Source organism: Rhipicephalus microplus, unplaced genomic scaffold, assembly GCF_043290135.1.
Source record: "Rhipicephalus microplus isolate Deutch F79 unplaced genomic scaffold, USDA_Rmic scaffold_148, whole genome shotgun sequence".
Taxonomy (NCBI): Eukaryota; Metazoa; Arthropoda; class Arachnida; order Ixodida; family Ixodidae; genus Rhipicephalus; species Rhipicephalus microplus.
The window spans coordinates 45657-56436 of record NW_027464719.1 but is presented as its reverse complement, the minus strand read 5'-3'; the positions used below and the strand labels follow the sequence as shown (position 1 = coordinate 56436).

Genomic DNA, 10780 nt, shown 5'->3' with positions numbered 1-10780 from the left:
AAGCGTGATTATTAGAACCTGAGCATGTTTTAATAAATGTAGATAAAGAGAGGTGGTGGGGGTGTTGTGTCATGCTTATTCATAAGACGTCTGTTACGTGGATTTAGATAGGTGAGGAAATGTTACATGATGCTACATAATTCATAGTCACATCATTGGTTATCTCGCAATGGTACAGAATAATAAATCACCTAACAGACTTGCCCGTCCTAGGTTTTGCATTCCATGCCATAATAAATCCGTACTCGTGTCATGGGAGCGAAGCAGGAATCATACAGTATATAGCAAGCGTGCACCTGTTCAATATGATCATTCCGATTCGCACTATCTCGCAAACGTAAAGCTACACTGACATACACCAAAACTTGTATTGCGAAACGTGACGGGAAAACGAACAGAAATGGCAGGTGGTCACAAGAAAATAATGGTATTCATGTCATGTACGGCATCATTAAGATGCCATGCTCACAGTGCACTCACGACCGGTTCACTCGGTTTATATGCACAAACATTGGTAATGATAGACGTGACTGATGAGCATAAATGACGAGGGCAAACATATGTAAGTTATGATACGCATGTCATATATGAAATTATATACATGACTCTGCTTTGGTGCGCTTTCTACCTTACTATATACCAAAATTGGTACAGCATGACTGGAGTGGGTGATGCACGTAAATGGCAGATCATGCATTGTATATACCATGCTAGTTTCATCAGTATAGTATATACCATATTGTACATACATCCATGTATGACAAGCCCGCGATACATATAGCGAACTAAATGTTCAGACATGATTCTCTTCATTTGCCTCATATACAAACTAGGTGATGTACGCGCATCTCTGCTGACTGCTTCGCATCGCAGTGATTCCTTCAGTTCGTGGCTTCCACCACACTTCTTTGTTCGCGAGAAACGCTCCTTTAACTTTTTGCGTTGCGCTTGGCTCGCCAATCAATCAGCAGTCTTTTAGAGACACGCGTTTCTCATCTTGTGAAATGCACATGACTGACAAAAATTTCGGCCTTTATTTCTTCGCCGTAGCAAATTCAAGGTTTTTTGTTTGATCTTCCAGTTACCTATAGGATGCTGCGAAATTTGCTGCAGTGGAATTACTTTTATTGCAGCATAGGCGTCACTCTGCTGGTGGCTGAAGGGATGTCCCGCCTTCACACGTGGTGCTCTAGAGCACTCCGGTGGTGCACCACGAGCCTCTGCTTCATTCTAGTGGTGCTCTTCACAGCACACACCTGGAACCGGAACGGCGTGTGGGCATCCAGGGAAGCCCTGTTCGAGTGGGTGAAATTCATATCGTTTTCGCGTGAAGTTCAAGCTACTTTTACATTCACTGTTAGTCAAATGCTGAATGTGAGTCATTTTACTGTCTTTTTTGTGTTTGTGTTCAATATATGTATATGATGCGAACAAGACATTTTGTTTATTCCAGATCTGGTATAAGAGACCTTCCGGGAAACGCAAAGATGCATTACAATTACGCTAATTTGCAGAAGGACACAGGAAACTCGGACTTGGCCATCAAACACTACAGGCTAGCAATCGAGTGAGTTCTTTGTTGTTGTAGTTCTAAAGACGATAGTTTTTCTTGGGGACCTTGGACACAAAAATTTTGGTGTGTCTGTCTTTCTGTCCTTTTGTCTGTTCCTCCATTCCTAACGGTACCACACATGGCACCAGCGGATACCCTTAATGGCCGACAGCATCCACAGCGCCCGTCAATGTTGCTCGAGGTTCAGCGTTCATACTTATGAGATTGTTAATTAAAAAGCAATTATCGCGCATAACTGTGGCACCATAACAGCACGTATATATTCTGTATGTCCGTCTTTTATTGGAAAATGCATACATGAGTAATTCCAAGGACCGTAGCGTTTATCACGCAGCGCTGACCGTGCAATGCTTGCACGAAGAGGGGTATGCTTTCAACGCTTTGCTAAGACGAAACGGTGGTGCCACCTACCCGCCGCCTTGTGTTCGACACCTTACCACCTCTGAGACGGGTGCGTGCGCCCGTCTCAGAGCCATGCATTTCGTTTGCCAAGATAACTGGCACATAGCGCTCATCTCTCAGGTGTGACGTGACTTGTGCTCGTTTGCCTCCACTGCATGCTCGAGGCTCTCTAACGCAGTGCTTCCAGAATACCATTCACCAATTTTGTTGCGCAGAAGGTCAAATAAACCTTTCGTTCACTCTCTCCAGACGGAAGACTATCGTCTTTCGACGACATTTGCAGGTGAACATTCAGATTTGGGGCCAATTTTTATTCGACGCTCGTTATACCGGGTATTCTTGTCTTGACGCGTTGTTTATTATTTATTTGTTCTTCAAGTTACAAGTGTTTTGAAGCTCCGCTGGTCAGCAGAATAAAGTGACATTCAGCGAAAAGCTAGCACCGTTGCATAGGCACTCAAATAAGACCATTCCAGCCCTTAAACGAGGCATCGAGATTTTCAAACGGTACACCGCGGAATTTCTAAGGTGATACGCGGGCCAAACAGCCGCTAAAGCTTGTCTTTTAAACTTTACTTTTAACAAAATCGTGTCTGGCCACTATTTTTTGACAGGGCCGCATTACGTACGCAGGTTGAGGTGAAAAGAAATGAAGAAAAGGTTTATTCTTATACTGATTGCGGAGGCCATCGCTTGCGCTGGTGATGGCGTTAAGTGTTTATTGCAGCAGAAAATTGGGCGTAGTAAAACAGGGTGATATTTGATTTATTCCATCTGCTTTTCGCACCCCAGGTTGTGGCCAGATCACGCCAGCGCTCACAATAACTTGGGCACTGTGCTGACATCGGCGGAAGAATCTGAACATCACTTTCGATACGCCTTGCACGTCAACCCAAACCACCCAGGAGCTTATTTCAACCTGGCCAATATCTACAGGTACATAGGGTTTCCCTACTTTTGAGGCAGTTAAGCAGTACAGTTAGCGCAGCCAAGCTGCAGTGAACCACAATCACGAGAAAGAAAACCGAAAAAAAGAAAAAAGGTCCTTCCAACGCATATTGGTAATGCATTGGTAGGGTCGTAATAAAAGCATAGTAACTCAACTGTGCCTATCACTTTTTATTTTGTCTGTTGTGACCATGCCTCGCACTTCAACTTATGCTCCACCTCTCATTTTCTGTACATGCTTCCAGGGTAATCTTTCGCTCATTGTTTGCCAAAAATCAATCTATCCTACAGTAAACAGTTTTCCCATGAATAACTGAAAGAAATATCCGTTGTTTTTTTATGTACAGTAAGCAAGGCCAAAAAGATGTCGCAAGAGCCCTGCTAAAGCGTGCTGTGGAGCTTGACCCCGATTTTAGCGAGGCCTATTCGTCGCTTGCTGTCCTCGCGGCTAATAGAGGTGATTTATCTGAAGGCGAGAGGCTGCACAAGATGGCATTAAAGAGCGACGACAGAAATGCCGATGCCCGGAATGACTACGGCACATTCCTTCAGTCACAGGGTGAGGCCGTCTTTAGAGTGTCTTCTACTACTCTAAGTCGTGCCACTTAGTGACATGATATGTACTTTCCGGCAGCTAAGTAACTAGTCACCTGTTTAATATACTATACGTAATTCATATCAGCTATAGCCCTAAAAACCGCACCTGCAACCTATACGTTTCCCAACGTCTGGTCTCAAACTATACTCATCATCTCGAGCGTAATGAAAAGGTTCGATATGTTTCGCTATACAATGTTAAAAGAATTACATCGTTATCTAGCAGGACCTCTGAAGTTATCAACAATATAAACAAGATATGTTGCAAGGAAGGTTAAATATTTAAGCGTTATCAGGTGCGGCTGCCTAGCATGATTGTCTACACCAAAAAGAACAGGAGTTCAAAATTTCAATACTGCAGAAATTCTGCAGAAGACGAAGCGTGAAACGGTTGAACTAGCAATGTCACTAGTACGGCAATGGGTGTTGTTCAACTCCAACAACAACCCTCTTCCATCATTTCTCATCTCTAATTCAACCTGGATTACTTTTAGGCATTTTCTGCCTTTCTATGATCTTATTCGGGTAACCATATGCTCTTCTCTTTACAGGCCGTGCTAAAGAGGCCATGGCACAGTATCATCAAGCTCTCGACATCCAAGAAAACCACACCGTGGCACTTCTGAACGCAGCTAAAAGCCTTCGGAGCATGAATTTAAACATAGAGGCCAAAAGCCTCTACAAGAGGTTAGCTACGAGGTTATACCTACTGCCAACCATGCTCCTTAGAACAAAGTTAACAAACGAACCTCCGTGGTGTTGTGGCAATGCTCCGCCGTGATGACATAAGAGGTGACCTAAAGAAAGAGTATGTTAATTTTATTCCATTTACCGACCATTTCTTTTACAGCATGTCCACATTAACTGATCCTAAACCCACGAAGACCATGGCTGATGCCTCAAATAATTAGTTTCCCACCTGTTCAATTCGACAGAAGTCACAATAGGGAGGACTTTAAAAGAAGTGAGCATAAACCTAAAATGCGTTTCAGCCTCCCTAATTTGTGTAATTGATTGATTGATATGTGGGGTTTAACGTCCCAAAACCACTCTATGATTATGAGAGACGCCGTAGTGGAGGGCTCCGGAAATTTAGACTACCTGGGGTTCTTTAACGTGCACCCAAATCTGAGCACACCGGCCTACAACATTTCCGCCTCCATAGGAAATGCAGCCGTCGCAGCCGGGATTCGAACCCGCGCCCTGCGGGTCAGCAGCCGAGTACCTTAGCCATTAGACCCACGCGGTGGGGCTCCCTAATTCGTGTAAGCCTTTCAGATAGCAGTGGATGCATTAGTGAGGCAGATCGGTGGCGCTATCGTTCGAAAGATCGCCTCAGTTGTACTTAGTGGAGTAACACCATTGTGCGTTCAAGGTGTGCATTTCAATGTAAGATCTTGCGGAGAGATATCCTCATCTTATGACGTCTCAGGTATCAGAAAGCGAATTTTCCAACCTTTTTAACACACTTTTCTTGTTAGCCTAGACTTCCTACAAAATCATTTTGTGGCACACCTTCTTAGCGTTGTTTGTGCGTGTAATGAACGATTGTGTATGCCAATTCTGCGGCTGATGCTCTTAAAACAAACAACAAGCTGCTGAATCCATCAGAAGCAGCCTGAAGAAACACACGTTGCTGTTAAACTAACACCGTTTATGCAGCACGTGAATTATAAATACTAGTTGGTTTCTCTCAGCTTCACTGTTCATGATCAAGTTTAGTCTATTGCGGACAGGGCCCTTGCTGCGGAGCCAGATCCGCAGGTGATGGACAACCTCGCTGTGTTCTACGTCAGCGCTGGCCGACTGGATGAAGCAAGAGAGCTGTTCGAGGATATAGATAAGCGTTTCCCGGACCACCGCGACAGCAAGGTTCACTATGTGAGTAGGAAATGACGAACATAAATTTTCGCTAGGAAGTAATAATTTGTAACAGCTGGTCTGTTGGCACTGTTGGGCAGTGCGGACTGCTTCTTTTCACGTGAAAGAAAATTCGAAATAAGCACGAGAGACGATTTGTGCTATACTTTTATTACTTCTTGTCATTGATAAAATCTTTTGTCTATATTTAATGCTATTTACCATTAGGCAAGATGCACGGAATGAAAAAAAAATAGGCAGATTTTTTTATATGCGCTGCAGTTTAATTGTCTCTCATTAAAACGAAGCTATGAAGCACTTGCTGAAAACAGGCACGTAGCCAGAATTTTTTTTCGGGGAGGGGTGGGGGGCACCTTTTTGATTTCGGGGAGGGCACATCCTTGAAATGGTTATTTTTTCGCTCTCTATGTCAGGACGAAAAACAATTTTGGTACCGGAGGGGACACGGGCCTGGTGTGCCACCGCCTGAGTACGCCCCTCGTTGACAAACTAAAGACTAAAGTATAATAAGAACATATTTTAAGGACACCAGACAAGGACAGTATTTTACAATAATAAATGTATTTCATGTGAAGTGGTTTACCATTCACTTTTTATGACTCTGGCATTATTACCGCAAATTTTATGCAAGTACGTCTCAGAAAGCTGCTTACGTAATACCAGCTAAGTAGTTACAAGAGTACAAGACTGGTATGCGTACTTTTCAATCAACTTACATACCTCGCACGAATAATGTTGCTAGAAAAAATTAGCGCATTCATTCTAATATAGAACGAAAGCTCAAGAGAGTGTCAAAGAAGAAGCATAATTTTCAGAGCGTTGGGTTTGACCCTATCATATTTTTAAAGATATATTCAGAGACGTTAAATGTGAGCAGAAGTTGCGTCGCTGTATATTGTATAGGCACTGCTGAATCTATACAGGCAAAATTTATTTTTGTCTATGAGAAACCGGGTTGTATTCCTGCTTAATTAGGTGAAAGCATTAAATCAGTACTGTTCTAGATTTAAGGTATTAAAGAAAGCAGCACACGGTGTTTCATTTCAACTTCATTTTCAGGCTCAGCTCCTCATTCAAATTCGAAGTTTTCGAGCTGCTGAGGACCTTCTGCTCGACGTGATCGACCACAACAGCACTGACAGAGGTGCCTTGCACACGGCTGCCCTTTTATACAACCACATCAACCGAACAGTCGAGGTACTTCTTGCATTTCGTCAAGTCGATCAATCATTTATTCTTTGTTAACATAGGATTTGACTCTGCACAAAAAATGAGTCGCTGGTTGCTCTATACGTTGCCTGCGTCAACTTAATATTGATGGTATTTAATTTTCCCTCAGCTTTGCTGCACAGATTAATCACTGGTTCTCGGCTGTTTAACTAATTGCATAACGTAATAGTGTTGACAATCTTGCGGTCCTTGTTTAAATCGTACCCGTAATGCCTATGACTCAAGTAACTTGATTTTTTAGAAGAGTTTAACAGTTAACATTTGGACTTTACACGTCTGAAAAGAGAATTCCGCGCACACATAGAACAATTTGTTTTTAATTTCACATCTTCTTCAGAGAGCAAGAAGTATATGCCTAAAAAATCGTAGACTTGAGTATGGACCAGCCACGTTTTAACAGATAAAAGAGGTAATTTTGTGGAAATTCCGGCGTCGGCATTGGTGTGAGTGTCGGCGTCGTTGGCATTGAGTGAAATATCGTCATCTTTATGTGACCGAGGAGTGAACAAAGCCGCAAGTGAAATGACTGATTAAAATTCTCGGTCTGAGTGGGGATTAAACCCGGGTTGTTTACGTGGCAAGCGGGTGTTCTACCACAAAACCACGTCTCTGCTTGTGAATACAGCAGAAATAACTTCCTCCTCTTCAAAATACAATGAGAGCAACTTTCACGCTTTACCAAACACACATACATTCTTCATAATAGATCATGAATTATTGCAGTGGTATCGCGTGGTACAAGCGCTATTGGCCGTCAGTACATGATATTATCGTAACGACTTCATAGCTTAAAGTCAGTCACCCACTGCAAAACGCACTCATGTTACTGCTTTCTCAAGGCCAAGTTGCGCGTGCATAGCAACTTATAAAGATTTCCGAAACCTAATGTTTCAAGTACGCACTAATAAAAAATTATCGCTATTGCATTCAGCTGTTAAAGGCGAAGCTGAAAGGTCCCCAATTTTTTTTTCCAGCTTTGGAATCGGGATATAATTCATTGCGATTATCAGATCCGCTTAATACACAAGTGTGGATGGCTATAGAGTATTCATTGAATGACATCATATAATCTGTAGTGATGCTGTACCGCTACGATACTGTTGAACAGACCAAATAAAGGGACTCAACTATAAATTACTTTAACTTGTGAATATTACTGTTATAACCGTGTTGCACTACAAGAACTGGGTTGATATCTTCATTTTAAATGAATACAGAATAGGCAATTTGTTAATGGTGCTGAAGTTGATTTCTATAATTAGTGAACGTGCTGCGCAATTTCCTCATCTGGGAGTTATTACTGCTACGTGTTCACAGCAAGCTCGCAGAACTTTGCTTTGAATCAATGTGAATTATCCTTTAATGTTCCTGACTACCATGTTTACATGCCATCATACTGCCTTAGCTCTCAAGGAAACAAAGCGAATTTACTTATTTATAGGGCACTTGCTGCATCCCCACTGAGAGTTCCCTCAGTAGTCCTGAATATAATTTAAGAATGTATGAACCGCCGTGCGTTCCTGTACTAATGTTTATGATCGATATATTAGTGAGTCTTTCCTAATCTTTCAGGCACTGGACTACATATTAAAGGTTCTAAAGTTGTGCGATGTTGACGACCTCTTATGTGCAAAAATACACAGCGACCACGGTGACATACTGAAGGACTTAGGTGACCTCAGCTCATCGGCACAGGTTCGTACAAGGCACGCGCTTTTATCAGAGTAATGAACCATTTTTTATAAAACTCGATGACATAGCTTAAGGAGAATTTATGATGTGCTGAAAGCCTAAATAAAGCACCCACTTTTGTTTTAGCTCTTCACTTTGTGTCTGTGAATTATGCCAACACGCATATTATTGCAATTGTTTTGACATAATTTCCCGTAGATTAGGTATGCCTACATAGTAGTATTTCGAGCCGAAATAAAATAAAAACACGTTATAGTTTCAGGGGCATGTAGGGATAAAATTTGATATTTTGTTAAACTTTACCTCAATTTTACCCGGAGCTACTGAAATTTCTGGTATGATGATGACTAAATTTAATTAAAAAACAAAAAATAGCTGTTGCATAACATTACTTGAAATATATATATATATATATATATATATATATATATATATATATATATATATATATATATATATATATATATATATATATATATATATATATATATATATATATATATATATATATATATATATATATATATATATATATATATATATATATATATATATATATATATATACATTTGTGTATATCACTATTCATATAATTCTTAGTTTTTGTGAATGAAAATTTCTTACCTAATTGAAGACATTTCATGTCTCCGCATCTTAGCAGTAGAATTATTATCCTTCCCCGTTTATAAAGTGCACATATGTTGTGTGGTTAAGGATGTAAATGCTATTGAAAAGTTTTCTCAGGATATTTTTCAAATAAATTTAGAAATATTTCTCAAATAATTGTAAATTCCTTAAACTTCTTTCCTGCGGCTGAGTCACTGCTTATAAGGCATGCTTATAGAAACACCTGCTTGAATTCCCTACACTACTACGCCAAATATTTGCTCCTTTTTAGGTAAATAACATGTTAAAAAGACATAAAATACTCAATGCGCCTTTTTGTTTTCTGTTTTAGAGCTATCAAGTCGCCATTCGTCTGGATCCTGATCTCGCTCACGCTCATCTGAACCTTGCGGTATCAGGCACTTGGAGGTTAGCCTTGTTGTTGCGATATAGCAACGCATTGCAATAAGTGGTTTAATTATGCGTCAATAATTATTGCCTTCACCGAAACACGTAATAATTAGTGGCCGCCCTTGGGCTTAAGCGACTGCTTATCCAATGCAGAACTCATTGTGCAGGTTCTTCTAGCAGAAATTGTATGCTACGCGTTGTTTTCCAGAGTGACTACCCAGCTGCACTTCGACACTACCAAGTGGCCCTCTCTCTGGATCCAAAGAACAAGCTCATCGTAGACAACATGGCCAAGTTGAGGCGACGAATTGCTAGGCCACTGGCCTTCCACGACTGCGTTTAGTGCTGGTGCTTCGTCGGAGTGCAATCACCGCGCCGCTTATCGGCGTATATACATTCACGCTATGCCTTCTCAAGCGGCTTCACATGTTCCGCAAACATTACCAGTGAGCAGGCAGACGTTCCGTTTAATTAGCTCGAAGTGCAGAATGATCGTATCCTGACTCCTACTTAGCAAATCGTGTTATAGGTGTATGTACTGCGTTATTTATGCTTCAAACACCCCTTCCTGTTCCACAGTGCTGAAAACGACGCACCAAAAGAAATTGTGAAATTTTTAGTTTTTTATTTGTAAGGTTGAAATCTTGTAAATAGGTATCTTCGACACACCGGGCCACTATGTTTTGTTTTTCAAATTGGCGAAAACCCGCGCACTTAGGTGCCTGTTCAAAATACATGGTGTCGCACAGTAAACTTATGGGATAATTGTGATATTACACTATACACCCGTCTCACCACGTTACCGTTCAATGTTCGCATGTTAATTATTTGCCCTTGTTAAAATATATGACTGCAAAAATACTTCATCTAGTGAATTTTGTTCTTTGATGCAAGAAACAATAATAATTCACTGAAGTTTTTTGCCCAGATTTCCGATACACAAAACCATTTAGATTATACACGTGGAATTTTAATATGAACACAAAAAGTGAAGGTCTACTACGATCCTCTCTTTATGTAGTTCTGTCTCTACGCCACTTATTACTGGATGTATCATGTGCGTCAGCCTATTTGTGTTCACCCTCTTTGTCAGCACCTCTGCGGTTCGCTTTTGTGAAAAGTACCACTTCTTCGAGTAGTGGCATAAGTCTATGCAACAACGTGCCTAGATTTCTGATTGTCCGAGTTGTTTGTGGGTTAGTTATCACAATGTAACTCTCCCGAAGTGTGACAGATTTGCTCAGATGTGGTTCCTGTTGCTGCGTCGTTGTGTGCGTCGTGTTATAAATGTTTACGAATCAAGTAAAGTCGGAATGCTGCACCGGAACAATACAACGAGATCTCGAGAAAAATGTCTTACGTAATCATCGCATTGCAGTGCGCGTAACATTGAGCTTGTTTGCGTGACCTAGAACGTATCTGGAACGCCTGTGTATGTTT

General features: G+C 41.1%; 1 pseudogene; it reads left to right on the top strand.

Annotated features, from left to right (window-relative positions):
• Nucleotides 1–1438: 1438 nt before the first annotated feature.
• On the top strand, nt 1439–10511 carry LOC142791146 (protein O-mannosyl-transferase TMTC1-like; annotated as a pseudogene).
• Nucleotides 10512–10780: the final 269 nt, after the last annotated feature.